The sequence below is a fragment of the Rutidosis leptorrhynchoides genome, chromosome 11 (assembly GCF_046630445.1).
Source record: "Rutidosis leptorrhynchoides isolate AG116_Rl617_1_P2 chromosome 11, CSIRO_AGI_Rlap_v1, whole genome shotgun sequence".
In the NCBI taxonomy this organism is placed as follows: Eukaryota; Viridiplantae; Streptophyta; class Magnoliopsida; order Asterales; family Asteraceae; genus Rutidosis; species Rutidosis leptorrhynchoides.
The window spans coordinates 262,104,794-262,118,160 of record NC_092343.1 but is presented as its reverse complement, the minus strand read 5'-3'; positions in this window follow the sequence as shown (position 1 = coordinate 262,118,160).

Genomic DNA, 13,367 nt, shown 5'->3' with positions numbered 1-13,367 from the left:
CATGATAATATAGTAATTTAACATCTCATTTGATATTATAAACATTGGGTTAACAACATTTAACAAGATCGTTAACCTAAAGGTTTCAAAACAACACTTACATGTAACGACTAACGATGACTTAACGACTCAGTTAAAATGTATATACATGTAGTGTTTTAATATGTATTTATACACTTTTGAAAGACTTCAATACACTTATCAAAATACTTCTACTTAACAAAAATGCATACAATTACATCCTCGTTCAGTTTCATCAACAATTCTACTCGTATGCACCCGTATTCGTACTCGTACAATACACAGCTTTTAGATGTATGTACTATTGGTATATACACTCCAATGATCAGCTCTTAGCTGCCCATGTGAGTCACCTAACACATGTGGGAACCATCATTTGGCAACTAGCATGAAATATCTCATAAAATTACAAAAATATGAGTAATCATTCATGACTTATTTACATGAAAACAAAATTACATATCCTTTATATCTAATCCATACACCAACGACCAAAAACACCTACAAACACTTTCATTCTTCAATTTTCTTCATCTAATTGATCTCTCTCAAGTTCTATCTTCAAGTTCTAAGTGTTCTTCATATATTTTACAAGTTCTAGTTACATAAAATCAAGAATACTTTCAAGTTTGCTAGCTCACTTCCAATCTTGTAAGGTGATCATCCAACCTCAAGAAATTTTTGTTTCTTACAGTAGGTTATCATTCTAATACAAGATAATAATCATATTCAAACTTTTGTTCAATTTCTATAACTATAACAATCTTATTTCAAGTGATGATCTTACTTGAACTTGTTTTCGTGTCATGATTCTGCTTCAAGAACTTCGAGCCATCCAAGGATCCGTTGAAGCTAGATATATTTTTCTCTTTTCCAGTAGGTTTATCCAAGGAACTTAAGGTAGTAATGATGTTCATAACATCATTCGATTCATACATATAAAGCTATCTTATTCGAAGGTTTAAACTTGTAATCACTAGAACATAGTTTAGTTAATTCTAAACTTGTTCGCAAACAAAAGTTAATCCTTCTAACTTGACTTTTAAAATCAACTAAACACATGTTCTATATCTATATGATATGCTAACTTAATGATTTAAAACCTGGAAACACGAAAAACACCGTAAAACCGGATTTACGCCGTCGTAGTAACACCGCGGGCTGTTTTGGGTTAGTTAATTAAAAACTATGATAAACTTTGATTTAAAAGTTGTAATTCTGAGAAAATGATTTTTATTATGAACATGAAACTATATCCAAAAATTATGGTTAAACTCAAAGTGGAAGTATGTTTTCTAAAATGGTCATCTAGACGTCGTTCTTTCGACTGAAATGACTACCTTTACAAAAATGACTTGTAACTTATTTTTACGACTATAAACCTATACTTTTTCTGTTTAGATTCATAAAATAGAGTTCAATATGAAACCATAGCAATTTGATTCACTCAAAACGGATTTAAAATGAAGAAGTTATGGGTAAAACAAGATTGGATAATTTTTCTCATTTTAGCTACGTGAAAATTGGTAACAAATCTATTCCAACCATAACTTAATCAACTTGTATTGTATATTATGTAATCTTGAGATACCATAGACACGTATACAATGTTTCGACCTATCATGTCGACACATCTATATATATTTCGGAACAACCATAGACACTCTATATGTGAATGTTGGAGTTAGCTATACAGGGTTGAGGTTGATTCCAAAAAATATATAGTTTGAGTTGTGATCAATACTGAGATACGTATACACTGGGTCGTGGATTGATTCAAGATAATATTTATCGATTTATTTCTGTACATCTAACTGTGGACAACTAGTTGTAGGTTACTAACGAGGATAGCTGACTTAATAAACTTAAAATATCAAAATATATTAAAAGTGTTGTAAATATATTTTGAACATACTTTGATATATATGTATATATTGTTATAGGTTCGTGAATCAACCAGTGGCCAAGTCTTACTTCCCGACGAAGTAAAAATCTGTGAAAGTGAGTTATAGTCCCACTTTTAAAATCTAATATTTTTGGGATGAGAATACATGCAGGTTTTATAAATGATTTACAAAATAGACACAAGTACGTGAAACTACATTCTATGGTTGAATTATCGAAATCGAATATGCCCCTTTTTATTAAGTCTGGTAATCTAAGAATTAGGGAACAGACACCCTAATTGACACGAATCCTAAAGATAGATCTATTGGGCCTAACAAACCCCATCCAAAGTACCAGATGCTTTAGTACTTCGAAATTTATATCATATCCGAAGGGTGTCCCGGAATGATGGGGATATTCTTATATATGCATCTTGTTAATGTCGGTTACCAGGTGTTCAATTTATAAGAATGATCTTTATCTCTATGTATGGGGTGTGTATCGAAATATGAAATCTTGTGGTCTATTATTATGATTTGATATATATAGGTTAAACCTATAACTCACCAACATTTTTGTTGACGTTTTAAGCATGTTTATTCTCAGGTGATTATTAAGAGCTTCCGCTGTCGCATACTTAAATAAGGACGAGATTTGGAGTCCATGCTTGTATGATATTGTGTAAAAACTGCATTCAAGAAACTTATTTTGTTGTAACATATTTGTATTGTAAACCATTATGTAATGGTCGTGTGTAAACAGGATATTTTAGATTATCATTATTTGATAATCTACGTAAAGCTTTTTAAACCTTTATTGATGAAATAAAGGTTATGGTTTGTTTTAAAATGAATGCAGTCTTTGAAAAACGTCTCATATAGAGGTCAAAACCTCGCAACGAAATCAATTAATATGGAACGTTTTTAATCAATAAGAACGGGACATTTCAAATTATTTTGGTGTGGAGGCTTAACCAAGTCGGGTGTAACCATGAGGTGATTAGAGGGTTACTTGTATTGTTCTCCATAATGGTTAACGTAGAAATGGTATGCCGTTCGAGAGGCATTTACGTTGACCAAGTATGTGTGCAAGAAGAGTCACGGATGTTGACTATCTTTGATGTGTGTAGTTTTCGGCCAGTCTTCATGATTGTTGGATGTGTGATCTATTGGTGGTTTTATACGCCGAGAGTGGGGTCGTGAGGACCACGTCGTGGGATTAGTGAGGCGATAGCCGTGTTTCGCTCACATGTTGTTACGGGTGTGACAATAGTTGATTTTGTGCACCTTAGGTTTAGCGTTGCCATAGTCGTTTGGGGCGCTTTTGGTTTTAGCCGTTGCTTATGATGTTAGGATAGTGGCGTATTGGTTGTATTGCGCACTACAAAGGATGTTTAGTGGTAAGTGTAATCCGTAAGGATTCATGTGGTTCGATCTTCAACGTTCGGATCGTTGACTTTAGGTTAAAACTTGGTCACTTTTAGCGTTGTCCTCGGTAAAGGTACGCTAAGGAATTGATATCTCGGTACGAGATTGGTTGAGTTTTTCCCGATATGGGGAAAAGAGCAGGTTTTAGTGCTCGGATGGTGGTTTTGATAAATCGCGGGTGACGATTTTAGTTGCTAAAGGTGATTCATTGGGAAGAATTGTCTAGGAAAGTTCGGATTGGAACTTAGGATTGAGGGCCGTTGAGTAGTTCCGGATTGGTTAAGTGGAGAAGATCACGAGGACGTGATCGAGTTTAAGTGGGGGAGAGTTGTAAGACCCAAATATTTATTGTACATAATGTATTTATGGTGTACGATGCGTGTATGAAGTGTACGTGTTGCTTGCTCGAACGCCGAAGGAAACTGGACGTTGTCTGAAGTGGCAAGGTGTGTATGTATCTTTTCAACCCCAAATAAAGTTTGTGTTGATGTTTCAAAGCCTTACCATTGGAAAGGAAATCTTATTACGTTTCCAACGATATTTGATTCATCGAAAACGGAGCTACGGTCAAAAAGTTATGGCCAAAACAAGTTTCTGAAAACTGACCTGTAGGTTGGAGCGGCGCTCCACCTTTCGGCGCGGCGCGCCGAACCCGTCTGATGCAATTTTCAGCCTTTTTAAAAGGTCTAAATGAGGGGTACTTTGGTCTTTTCATTTAGGGTCAGTTTAGGGTCATCAAAACTGAACTAGAACTCCATTGGAGCTCATTTTCACTCATCAAACACTCTCATCTTCAAACCCTAGAGTGAGAGGAGAGTTTTAGAGAGAGAGAGAGCTCCAATTGGAGAAGAAGAAGGGTGTTTCGGGTCAAACCTCGGGTATTGAAGTTGTTCTACTCGTCAACGGCATCATTTTGGCGGTATTGGTAAGTTCAAACTCCGAACTTCATCTTTGTAATTTGATATTCAAGTTTAGGGTTTTGAACTAGTTAGTTATAAAACCCATTTAGGAGGTGAAATGGGTAATTGTAACTAGTTATTGTTGATGTTGGTGGGTTTAGGTTTGGTTAATGATTTAACCATGTTTAAGGCTTGTATGTAGTGTGTAATCTCTAGTATTAGTGATTCTAGTAGTGTTGAAACTCTTTTGGGTATGTTTGGTTGACTAACTTTGACTAGAGTCAAAGATTAGGGTTTGGTGATGATTATAACCCAATTGTCGATTTAATAAGGTTTATAAACTTAAAATGGATTAAGTTGAAGTATAAAATCGAGTTAAATATGTTTTGTTGTTAAAACTTGTTAATGGCGCGATATTGACTTCTTATGGGTCAAATTAGTGTTTAAGTGCCATTTTGGGCAAGATAGGTGTTTAACACCTATGATTGGGTCTAATTGGAGTATTAGGACCATTCTCACTTGTGTTAGTGATTATTGGTTAGTTTGGGCACGGTTTGTGCTTGGAAGTGCATTTGGGTCGAAATTGCACTAGTTGTCAATTTGGGTTGATTTGTAAATCCACCATAATTGTGTTGTTGGGTTTGTGATAATGGAATAGGTACATTCCATCGGTGTGTTGCAGATTATTCGGTGGCATTTCTTCAAGGCGACAAGGTGAGTGGAATATTTATACATGTATGTATGTGGTTTATTTACTCGTACGCGATGTGGGCCTTTGGTGCCACATCGAGAGTATTGGGCGTTATGTCACAAGATGGTGACTAATTGAGGTTAAGGGTGAAGAGAACTACGGGTTGGTAGTGTCTCGTTAGGTGCCTCACAAGTCGGTGACACCTCATGGTGGTTCACGAGGCGGTGACCCCTTTGGTAATTGGTTGATGGTTCACAAGTCGGTGATACCATAAGTTGGGGAAGTGATTCACAAGTCGGTGACACTTCGTAGTGTTCATGAGTCGGTGACACTAGATGGTGATTCACAAGTCAGTGATACCTTATGATGAGTCATAAGTCGGTGACATTTCTTAGTGTTCACAAGTCGGTGACACTAGGTGGGGCTTCACAAGTCAGTGATGCCACATGGTGATTCACAAGTCGGTGACACCTTACGATGAGTCACAAGTCGGTGACATCATACGAGTGAGACTCGACGTTAATGGTCGTCTACAAGTCGGTAGTGCCATAGCGGGAACGGTTTTTTATATTTATGCATTATTGTGATTTAGTATATTATTGTGACAATTTATATACTAATGTTGTTGCTAGTCGTATGTTTGGTGTTGCTAGCTCGTTTATGCATTTTGTTTGCATGGTATTGTAAGTGGATGCGTGTAGGTAAATTACATATGTATATGTATAAGTATTGCATTCACTAAGCGTTATCTTACCCTCTCGTTGTTGACTTTTTTATAGATTGCATGGATGCGGAGGCTCGGGTAAGCGGGGACTAGTGGACTTGCGTAGTTGCTTTAGAAGGCTTGCTTTTGGATTGATTAGGATTGGGTAGCGTATCCCCAATCGCCATGCTCGACCTTTATTTTGTATTACAAATCATGTGGTTGAAAACTTGTATTTTCGTACGAAAGTCGTAAAACGGCCGATGTGGGACCGGTCTTCGTAAAACTAATTTTATTAATGGGACGTGTTAGTTCTACATATATTAATGTATGGTTAAAAGCGTTTTGTCTAAATACGTCGGGAAGTGGTCAAACATTTTAGCATTTCAAGACTTTTTGGACAGGCCACTTTGGCGCGCCGCGCAAAGTTATGGCGCGCCGCGCCACCTGCTGAACAAAGAAATTTTTTTTTATTGATATTTCCACGTGATCGTTTGTATTACGGGTTGGGATGTTACAACAAGTGTATGTGTGTGTGAGAAATGAAAAGAGATACAAGTAATATGTAACACAAAAAAAAAGATTTTGAGCTCCCCATGGCCTACAAAGGCCGACGGTTTGAATGGGGGAGGGAGAAGAAAATTGCCCACTAGTCTCTTGCATGTTAAAGTCTTAAAAGTTGGTTACTAGAGGTGTTTGCGTGGGAAAGGTGTAAGTAACTAGATTCTTTACACAATTAATCTTGTTAAGTCTTAAGTAATACTTGTATGCTAGTAATAGGCTAATTAGTCCATTAAGGTGAGTAGAGTGGGCTCTTAAGTCCATTAACACTAATAAAAGCCCAAGTTCCATTAGTTAACAAATAAATCCAATAGAAGCCCAAGTAATTAACTAATAACCTTAGTTAATTAAAATGATTAATAAAATTAATCATGAATGTAAATAATACTCGAAAATATTATTCGTGTAATGTACGTGTGCCACAAAGACGTTTCGTGCATTTAAAGTCAAGTATGGTAACATGTAAATGTATAACAATACATTCATTTAATCACAAGTATTAATAATAATTATTAATAAATACACGTTGGAAAATCCAGGGTCGTTACATTACCCACCTGTTAAAGAAAATTTCGTCCCGAAATTTTAAGCTGAGGTAGATGGAGGAGTCGGGAAAAGGTGAGGATACTTCCGCATCATTTGATCCTCTCGCTCCCAGGTAAATCAGGTCCTGGTTTGGCATTCCATCATACTCGGACGATTGGAATCTTGTTGCGTTTCAATGTTTTGACCTCACGGTCCATAATCTCGACGGGTTCTTCCACAAAGTGGAGTTTGTCATCAATTGTAAGTTCCTGCAATGGTATGATAAGTTCGGGTGCAGCAAGACACTTCTTCAAGTTTGACACGTGGAAGGTAGGATGAACTGAGCTCAATTGTGCTGGTAAATCCAAACGGTATGCAACGGGTCCAACATGTTCCAAGATTTCAAAAGGACCGATGTACCGCGGGTTTAACTTTTCGCGTTTTCCAAAACGAATCACACCCTTCCAAGGTGCAACCTTCAACATTACACGGTCACCAACGTTGAATTCAAAGTCTTTACGTTTAAGATCGGCATAACTCTTTTGACGATCGCAGGCAGTCTTAAGTCTAGCTTGAATCTGAGCAATCTTCTCCGTGGTTTCATGGACTACCTCGGGTCCGGTGATTTGCTTCTCGCCTACTTCGGCCTAAAAAATAGGAGATCGGCACTTGCGGCCATACAATGCTTCAAAAGGTGCGGCATTAATACTCGAGTGATAACTGTTGTTGTACGAGAATTCGACGAGTGGCAAATGCCTTTCCCAGGCCTTTCCGAAATCAATGACACATGCACGCAACATGTCTTCCAAGGTCTGAATCGTTCGTTCACTTTGTCCATCGGTCTGTGGGTGATATGCAGTACTCATGTCGAGACGAGTTCCCATTGCTTCTTGCAAAGAATGCCAAAATCTAGAAGTAAAATGGGGATCGCGATCTGAGATGATCGATAAAGGTACACCATGAAGAGATACAACCTCTTCGATGTATAATTGAGCAAGTCTCTCCATCGTATCCATTTCCTTCATAGCCAAGAAGTGTGCAAATTTGGTAAGACGGTCAACGATAACCCAGATGATATCGTATCCGCCCACCATCTTTGGTAGCTTGGTGATGAAATCCATTGTGATCCTTTCCCACTTCCATTGTGGGATTTCTGGTTGTTGAAGTAATCCAGAGGGCCTCTGATGCTCGGCCTTAACTTTCGAGCAAGTCAAACACTTCCCAACATAAGTCGCAACGTCTTTCTTAAGATTCGGCCACCAATACTGTTCCTTAAGACCGTGGTACATTTTGCTCGCTCCGGGATGAATCGAATATCTCGACTTGTGGGCTTCATCAAGTATAAGGTTCCGTAGATCTCCATAAAGAGGTACCCAAATTCTTCCGGCATAACATCGGAGTCCAGACTCCCTAACCTCGAATTGAGAGACAAGTATGTTCAAATGTTTGTGAGATATATTCTCCTCCTTGAGAGCCTCATCTTGGGCTACTCGGATCTGACTGTTGAGGTTCAAATGGATGGTGATATTCAGAGCCCTAACACGAAGAGGTGTCATCCTCTCCTTTTGGCTTAAAGCGTCAGCTACAACATTGGCCTTGCTAGGATGATAGCGAAGTTCACAATCATAGTATTTTAGCGTCTCGATCCATCGACGCTGTCTCATATTCAGTTGCTTCTGATCGAAGATGTGCTGGAGGCTCTTGTGGTCGGTGAAGATTGTGCTCTTAGTTCCATACAAATAGTGTCTCCACAATTTGAGCGCAAAGACAATGGCTCCAAGTTCAAGATCGTGAGTAGTGTAGTTCCGCTCGTGAATCTTCAATTATCGGGAGGCATAGGCATTAACCTTTGAACGTTGCATCAGTACACAACCAAAACCACTTTTCGAAGCATCGCAATAAACGACGAAGTCGTCACTGCCTTCAGGAAGAGATAAGATAGGTGCGGTGGTTAACTTCTTCTTCAAAGTTTGAAATGCTGATTCGTGTGTAGGTTCCCAAATGAACTTCTTGCCCTTGTGAGTCAGCGCGGTCAAAGGACGTGTAATCAAAGAGAAACCTTCAATAAATCTTCGGTAGTAACCGGCGAGACCTAGGAATTGGCGAATGTGAGTTGGAGTAGTGGGAGTCTCCCACTTGCTGATAGCTTCAATCTTGGTGGGGTCGACCTTGATACCCTGGTCGCTCACAACATGACCCAGAAATTGGACTTCCTTCAACCAAAATTCACACTTAGAGAATTTGGCGTAAAGTTGTTCTTGTCTCAAGAGTTCAAGTACTAGTCGAAGATCTTGCTCATGCTCTTCTTCGCTCTTGGAGTAGATGAGGATATCATCTATGAAGATGATAACGAACTTATCCAGGTATGGCTTGCAGACACGATTCATGAGATCCATGAACACGGCAGGTGCGTTGGTTAAACCGAATGGCATCACGAGAAACTGATAATGACCATAACGAGTTTTGAATGCAGTCTTCATCACATCACTTTCCTTCACCCTCAACTGGTGATAACCGGATCGTAAATCGATCTTGGAGTAAACGCTCGATCCTTGAAGTTGGTCAAAAAGATCGTCAATACGGGGAAGAGGATACCGATTCTTGATTGTCAATTTGTTGAGTTCACGGTAGTCGATACACATACGGAAGGATCCATCCTTCTTTTTCACAAATAAAATAGGTGCGCCCCAAGGCCAGAAACTGGGTTGGATGAATCCACGGTCTAGTAGTTCTTGTAATTGGCTCTGTAATTCTTGCATCTCGGAAGGTACGAGTCTATAAGGTGCGCGAGCTACAGGTGCAGCTCCTGGAACCAAATCGATCTGAAACTCTACTGCTCTCGGCGGCGGTAATCTAGGCAATTCTTCGGGGAAGACATCTGAAAATTCGTTCACAATTCGAACGTCTTTCACACTCTTCACCTCGGTTTCTACCGTTTTCACATGTGCTAGGACAGCAAGACGTCCCTTCTTCATGATCTTCTGCGCTTTCACGCAACTAATGAGGTTCAACTTAGATGTACATTTCTCTCCATAAATGATCAGTGGCTCACCATCTCCTTGTGGTATACGAAGAGCTTTATCTCCACAGATAATATCGGCCCTTATCTTGGTCAACCAATCCATACCGACAATCACGTACAAACTTCCCAATTTGATGGATATCAAGTCAATTTCGAAATCTGCACCAGCTATGTTGATAATATCTCCTCGATTAATATGGTCAACTTTCTCAAGTTTTCCATTGGCGACCTCGACAAGCATACTCTCTTTTAACGGGACTAACGACCAATTAATCTTATCGCAAAAGTGTCTACATACATAACTTCTATCGGCACCAGTATCAAATAGGACAGAAGTGTAAGACCCAAATATTTATTGTACATAATGTATTTATGGTGTACTATGCGTGTATGAAGTGTACGTGTTACTTGCTCGAACGTCGAAGGAAACTGGACGTTGTCTGAAGTGAGAAGGTGTGTACGTATCTTTTCAACCCCAAAAAAAGTTTTTGTTTACATTTCAAAGCCTTACCAATGGAAAGGAAATCTTATTACGTTTCCAATGATATTTGATTCATCGAAAACGGAGCTACGGTCAAAAAGTTATGGCCAAAACAAGTTTCTGAAAACTGACCTGCAGGTTGGAGCGGCGCTCCACCATTTGGCGCGGTGCTCCGATTGCTGCTGATGCATTTTTCAGCCTTTTTAAAAGGTTTAAATGAGGGGTACTTTGGTATTTTCATTTAGGGTCGGTTTAGGGTCACCAAAACTGATCTAGAACTCTATTGGAGCTCATTTCTCACCCACACAAACACTCTCATCCATATCTAGAGAGATAGGAAGGGTTCTAGAGTGAGAGAGCTTGAATTGGAGAAGAATGAGTTGAATTCTCACCAAAGCTCGGGTTTTAAAGTTGTTCTACTCGTCAATGGCATCATTTTGGTGGTATTGGTAAGTTCAAACTCCGAATTTCATTTGTTAGATTTGATATTCAAGTTAGGGTTTGAGATTGTTAGTTGTAAAACCCATTTGGTTGATGAAGAGGGTTTATGGAAACTTGCTATTTTGATATTTGGCGGGTTTTGGGTTGGTTAATGATTTAACCATGTTTAAGACTTGTAAATGGTGTATAATCACTAGTGTTAGTGATTATTGGTGTTTTGGAAACCATTAGGGTTCTTATGGTTGACTAATTTTGACTAATTTTGACTAGAGTCAAAATTAGAGTTTGTTGATGATTATGACTCAATTGCCGATTTAATAAGGTTTATAAACTTAAAATGGATTAAGTTGAAGCATAGAACCGAGTTAAATATGTTTTGGTGTCAAAACTTGCTAATAGCGTGATATTGACTTCTTATGGGTCAAATTAGGGTTTAAGTGTCATTTTGGGCAAGATAGGTGTTTAACACCTATGATTGGGTTTGATTGGCATATTAGGACCATTCTCACTTGTGTTAGTGATCATTGGTTAGTTTGGGCGCGGTTTGTGCTTGGAAGTGCATTTGGGTCGAAATTGCACTAGTTGTCAATTTGGGTTGATTTGTATATCCACCCTAATTGCGTTACTTGTTATGTGATAAATGGATTAGGTACATTCCATCGGCGATTGCGGATTATTCGGTAGCATTCTTCAAGGCGACAAGATGAGTGTTAATATCCTATATGCATATGTATGTGTAGGATGGGTGCGGGTCGGGAGAAGGGGTTCTCGCTTGTAGAGCTCGCTTCTCATATAGGTGGAAGTGTTGGCCTTGTGTATTGGTCCAATTGGCACGGTTGTGCATTTTGGTTGACCACGTTGGCGAGGTGCACACTTTGTGTGTACGTTATCACATGGGTGTGTAATGTGGACTTATATAACCCCAATAACGAAGGGTTAATATAGTGAGTGGAATAATTATATGTGTAGGTATATAATGTATCTATTTGTTGTAGCGTGAAATGTGTAGTGTCGAGGTGTAAGACACCACGTTTCACGTGATGAGTGAAGCATCGAGGTGTTAAGATGCCACTCGGGGTGAAGCATTGAGGTGTTAAGATGCCACCTAGGGGTGTAGTGTCGAGGTGTTAAGACACCACTCCGTAAAATAATGAGTGAAGCATCGAGGTGTTAAGATGCCACTCGGGGTGAAGCATCGAGGTGTTAAGATGCCACCTAGGGGTGTAGTGTCGAGGTGTTAAGACACTACTCCGTAAAATAATGAGTGAAGCATCGAGGTGTTAAGATGCCACTCGGGGTGAAGTGCCGAGGTGTTAAGGTGCCACCCTAGGGGTTAGTGTTATGAGGTGTTAAGTACCCTAACGGATGTTATGAACACCGATGGCGTTTTCGCGAGCGCCATTCCCTTGTGCGATTGGTTAACCATGGTTATTGTGTTGTAAGCGTAAGCAAACTATGTTATTCGAGATATATATATATATATATATATATATATATATATATATATATATATATATATATATATTGTATACATATAATGTTGTATTGTCGTGATGTAGCTAACCCTCCGAGTGTAGCTTATTAGCATTGTTCACATCGTTGTTGGTGAACTTATATTTTGTTGATTTATCTTTAGCTCGTTGCTTAGTGATCTTACGGTATGCTTAGACTAGCTTGCCTTTATGCTTGGATGCTCCGGTATGCGGTATTTGGTTTTGTGTGGCGTGTCCATTTTATGCATATATATGTATGTAGTATATTCTCACTCACTAAGCGTTAGCTTACCCTCTCGTTGTTTACCTTTTTATAGATTTGCATGGATGCGGTGGCTCGGGTAAGCGTGGGACTAGTGGACTCGCGTAGTTGCTTTAGAAGGCTTGCTTTTGGATTGGTTAGGATTGGGTAGCGTATCCCCAATCGCCATGCTCGGCTTTATTTTGTGTTAAAAGTCATGTGGTCGAAAACTTGAAATTGGTACTTAAAGGGTAATTTGGGCATATGTGTAGTGACCCGAACTTTTCCATGTTTATATATATTAATTGAGATTGATATTTACATGATTAAATGTTTCCAACATGTTAAGCAATCAAACTTGTTAAGACTTGATTAATTGAAATATGTTTCATATAGACAATTGACCACCCAAGTTGACCGGCGATTCACGAACGTTAAAACTTGTAAAAACGACATGACGATATATATGTGGATATAAATATGGTTAACATGAGATTATGATAAGTAAGTATCTCCATAAGTATATTAACAATGAGTTATATACATATAAACAAGACTACTAACTTAAGGATTTCGAAACGAGACATATATGTAACGATTATCGTTGTAACGACATTTAAATGTATATATATCATATTAAGATATATTAATATATCATAATATCATGATAATATAATAATTTAACATCTCGTTAGATATAATAAACAATGGGTTAACAACATTAATTGAGATCGTTAATTTAAAGGTTTCAAAACAACACTTACATGTAACGACTAACGATGACTTAACGACTCAGTTAAAATGTATATACATGTAGTGTATTTAGATGTATTAAAATACTTTTGGAAGACTTCAATACATATATCAAAACACTCATACTTAACAAAAATGGTTACAGTTACTTTTCCATTCTTTTCTTTCATCAAGAATTCTAGTCGTATTCTTACCCATATTATACACAGCTTCAAAACGTAC